The sequence below is a fragment of the Schistocerca americana genome, unplaced genomic scaffold (assembly GCF_021461395.2).
Source record: "Schistocerca americana isolate TAMUIC-IGC-003095 unplaced genomic scaffold, iqSchAmer2.1 HiC_scaffold_248, whole genome shotgun sequence".
NCBI classification, from domain to species: domain Eukaryota; kingdom Metazoa; phylum Arthropoda; class Insecta; order Orthoptera; family Acrididae; genus Schistocerca; species Schistocerca americana.
Genome location: NW_025725959.1, coordinates 110,001 through 115,000, shown reverse-complemented (window position 1 = coordinate 115,000; position 5,000 = coordinate 110,001). Strand labels below are relative to the sequence as shown.

The window sequence follows — 5,000 nt, the reverse complement described above, 5'->3', positions numbered from 1 at the left end:
GCAGTCGCAAAAACGTACGGCAAGTATATTACTCGGAAGAGTCAATGACAGTCCAAGCCCCCCTGCGTGGGAAGAGTCTTCCTAGGCCATGACCCACCGGAAGGGCGCAGCGTCCCCCACCCCAGACATGTGACGTCACACTATCGGTATTGACGACTAGACTGATTCCTTATAATCATTTGCGATACACCGGTGGAAGCTGCCGAGACGAGTAACTACATAGCGGGCTCGCCGTGTCACTAATGTACAGAGATACAATAGTTTCGACTGGAACCGGATTAAACGTATACACGGCGCTGATTAGTAATAGATAGAGCCATCAGAATACAGATAATGTATACAACTGTCCGTATACATGCTGAAAGACTCTGCTCACAATCACACGTCAGCCAGACACTCTTATCACGCACTACTCTCTGCCTGTAACAGGCACACAGACAATATGTAAGCACCAGCATGGAACAACACCCAGTGCATCCTCTCTGCCACATTAGACAATCCACACTATCATAACCAGACCGGGAGGTCCACTCACAAAACAGAATATCTCACCCTTCCGACAACCACCATTGCTCAGCTAAGCCACCAACACCCACACATGTCCTACACAGGGGTGCACCCAACATCACAATACTGCCTCCTGTCACACCACACAAACAATGGCAGGAATGAAAGACACAGGTCTGCCACAAGCATGGAATCAGAGCGCCGCCTGTTATGAGCCAAAGGTGCACCCTGACGTGGCAAATCAGATGATGCCGCAGTCATTTACTTACGATAATCACAATCAACAAACCGGCCCCCCCCCCCCCCCCCCAAAACACCTTTCCTTACAACAATGTGTACCTTAACCTAACCCATATTGTACCTTAACCTAACCCGTATTGTACCTTAACCTAACCCGTATTGTACCTTAACCTAACCCGTATTGTACCTTAACCTAACCCGTATTGTACCTTAACCTAACCCGTATTGTACCTTAACCTAACCCGTATTGTACCTTAACCTAACCCGTATTGTGCCTTAACCTAACCCGTATTGTGCCTTAACCTAACCCGTATTGTGCCTTAACCTAACCCGTATTGTGCCTTAACCTAACCCGTATTGTGCCTTAACCTAACCCGTATTGTGCCTTAACCTAACCCGTATTGTGCCTTAACCTAACCCGTATTGTGCCTTAACCTAACCCGTATTGTGCCTTAACCTAACCCGTATTGTGCCTTAACCTAACCCGTATTGTGCCTTAACCTAACCCGTATTGTGCCTTAACCTAACCCGTATTGTGCCTTAACCTAACCCGTATTGCGCCTTAACCTAACCCGTATTGCGCCTTAACCTAACCCGTATTGCGCCTTAACCTAACCCGTATTGCGCCTTAACCTAACCCGTATTGCGCCTTAACCTAACCTATATTGCGCCTTAACCTAACCTATATTGCGCCTTAACCTAACCTATATTGCGCCTTAACGTAACCCGCGTTGCGCCTTAACGTAACCCGCGTTGCGCCTTAACGTAACCCGCGTTGCGCCTTAACGTAACCCGCGTTGCGCCTTAACCTAACCCGCGTTGCGCCTTAACCTAACCCGCGTTGCGCCTTAACCTAACCCGCGTTGCGCCTTAACCTAACCCGCGTTGCGCCTTAACCTAACCCGCGTTGCGCCTTAACCTAACCCGCGTTGCGCCTTAACCTAACCCGCGTTGCGCCTTAACCTAACCCGCGTTGGGCCTTAACCCAACACGCGTTGGGCCTTAACCCAACACGCGTTGGGCCTTAACCCAACACGCGTTGGGCCTTAACCCAACACGCGTTGGGCCTTAACCCAACACGCGTTGGGCCTTAACCCAACACGCGTTGGGCCTTAACCCAACACGCGTTGGGCCTTAACCCAACACGCGTTGGGCCTTAACCCAACACGCGTTGGGCCTTAACCCAACACGCGTTGGGCCTTAACCCAACACGCGTTGGGCCTTAACCCAACACGCGTTGGGCCTTAACCCAACACGCGTTGGGCCTTAACCCAACACACGTTGGGCCTTAACCCAACACACGTTGGGCCTTAACCCAACACACGTTGGGCCTTAACCCAACACACGTTGGGCCTTAACCCAACACACGTTGGGCCTTAACCCAACACACGTTGGGCCTTAACCTGCTCTGTAATTGTCATACGACGCGTTAAATTAGTGTAGTGTTGCCTAACTGCAACCCCCGCAATATAGTTTGCTACCCGCACTGCCCGGTCCCCAGAGTATCGCTTCATGTTAAACACCTTGCAGCTATACACTGTAATGCGGATGGCAGCAGGACGTACATGCTCAATGCCCTTCGCAGTTGTTCATTGGCATTCGCATGGCGAAGCACAGCCTACGTTGTGGTACGGCTTGTGTCAACTGTCCGCTGATGTTGTACGTCCAAATCACACACTGTACTGCACATTGGTCCTCATGTACTGAATGATACATCGTGGTACATGTGTGACCGTACCACGACTGCGCCAACAACGGCGAACCATACGGTCCAAATATTGTGCACTCAGCTACGTGTCGTCTCCCTATAAGAGCTGGATTGCAGTATGGTATGCCGTGGATGGCGATCAGCATGAGCCGTCTGTTGATGTAGTGGCGCGTGTTGTCAGACGTAGTCGTCTCTTCTCACTCACCGTGATAGCATGGTGCACTGCGTTCCACATCTGCGACATGCGACAGAGGCCGGTTGACAGTCGTTCGCGCAATGGACATCGCATACGTACGGGGGCCACCTTCCACGTGTTCGCGAAGCGTGCACATGTTGTTGCGTGTATGTGGGCAGACATAGTGTGTCGTGACACCTGACACAGGCATGCAACAATCGTTGAATTTGCAAATGGCGATGGACGTCTACGTTTGCTGGTGACGTTACGCAAATGAACAACTGGTAAACCGTTGTGGTGCGGTTGTTCTCGCTAGAGGTGAATCAGTGATGGCGACGATCGGTTGAGCTACCAACCGGTTGTTTCAGCGATACCCACCATGCCCACGAACGTGAATGGCATGTGGGTGTGAAGCGATACGCGGCGGTGGCTGGGTGGGACCGTCCCCGGCCGGTGAGGGGGGGCCTCCCGGCGTGCTGGCCGCGCGGTGCGTGGGCGCACGCGCTACAGCCGGCTGGTGGGGGCGGCCAGTGGCAGGCGCGCCGGCCGACGGAGGCGGCAGGCGGCGCAGCTGCGCGCCGGCGCACCCTGCACGCGGCGCCGTGCGGCCAAAGTAGGTCCTCGCGGGCCCGGTGCGAAGCGCGGTGGACATCTGCAGTGTGCTGGTCCGATTGAGGACTGTGTGCGCTGAGGATGCGCCGCCGCCCGGCGCTCGGCGCCGCGACGCCGTCTGCTGCTCGGTCGCCTCTGCGGTTCTCGCAGGTGGTTTGTATCGCAGCTGTGCGGACGTGTTGGCGCGTTCGCTTCGGCACCCAAGTGGGGCTTTTGTCCTTCTGTGGCGCTGGCGTTGGAGCTGCCGGCCACCGTAGGTGGCGCGTGTTGTCTCCCGCCGGCAATGCCACGACAGCACGCTCCCGGGCCTCTGTCGGCAGCGGCAAGCTCAGTTGGGAGCACGGGTGGTCGCACCTAAAGCGTCTACTCGCCAAACTCCGGGCGATTGCGCCTCTCTCGAACCCGACCAAGTACTTAGGACGGCGCTGCGCGCCGCCGGGACCTGAGAGGGTTTCGAGGTGTATTGTGCAGGGGAGCTCAGCCTCCTCCTGTTTGCAGAATAATTGAGCGGACGCTTGCGTGTTCGCGCGGGCCCCCGGGACACACTCCCGGGCGGCCGGCTGCTCAGCTCTAGTTGACGCAGCTCCCTGGTTGATCCTGCCAGTAGTCATATGCTTGTCTCAAAGATTAAGCCATGCATGTCTCAGTACAAGCCGCATTAAGGTGAAACCGCGAATGGCTCATTAAATCAGTTATGGTTCCTTAGATCGTACCCACGTTACTTGGATAACTGTGGTAATTCTAGAGCTAATACATGCAAACAGAGTCCCGACCAGAGATGGAAGGGACGCTTTTATTAGATCAAAACCAATCGGTCGGCTCGTCCGGTCCGTTTGCCTTGGTGACTCTGAATAACTTTGGGCTGATCGCACGGTCCTCGTACCGGCGACGCATCTTTCAAATGTCTGCCTTATCAACTGTCGATGGTAGGTTCTGCGCCTACCATGGTTGTAACGGGTAACGGGGAATCAGGGTTCGATTCCGGAGAGGGAGCCTGAGAAACGGCTACCACATCCAAGGAAGGCAGCAGGCGCGCAAATTACCCACTCCCGGCACGGGGAGGTAGTGACGAAAAATAACGATACGGGACTCATCCGAGGCCCCGTAATCGGAATGAGTACACTTTAAATCCTTTAACGAGTATCTATTGGAGGGCAAGTCTGGTGCCAGCAGCCGCGGTAATTCCAGCTCCAATAGCGTATATTAAAGTTGTTGCGGTTAAAAAGCTCGTAGTTGGATTTGTGTCCCACGCTGTTGGTTCACCGCCCGTCGGTGTTTAACTGGCATGTATCGTGGGACGTCCTGCCGGTGGGGCGAGCTGAAGGCGTGCGACGCGCCTCGTGCGTGCTCGTGCGTCCCGAGGCGGACCCCGTTGCAATCCTACCAGGGTGCTCTTGAGTGAGTGTCTCGGTGGGCCGGCACGTTTACTTTGAACAAATTAGAGTGCTTAAAGCAGGCAAGCCCGCCTGAATACTGTGTGCATGGAATAATGGAATAGGACCTCGGTTCTATTTTGTTGGTTTTCGGAACCCGAGGTAATGATTAATAGGGACAGGCGGGGGCATTCGTATTGCGACGTTAGAGGTGAAATTCTTGGATCGTCGCAAGACGAACAGAAGCGAAAGCATTTGCCAAGTATGTTTTCATTAATCAAGAACGAAAGTTAGAGGTTCGAAGGCGATCAGATACCGCCCTAGTTCTAACCATAAACGATGCCAGCCAGCGATCCGCCGCAGTTCCTCCGATGACTCGGCGGGC

General features: G+C 54.3%; 1 non-coding gene across 1 annotated transcript in view; it reads left to right on the top strand.

The window, feature by feature from the left end:
• The first annotated feature begins 3,826 nt into the window (after window positions 1-3,826).
• The window catches only part of LOC124576333, a 1,910-nt gene continuing 736 nt past the window's right edge, over window positions 3,827-5,000 (top strand). Inside the window, exon 1 of the ribosomal RNA XR_006972509.1 lies at window positions 3,827-5,000. This exon is cut by the window's right edge and continues 736 nt beyond it. This is a non-coding gene — a ribosomal RNA (small subunit ribosomal RNA).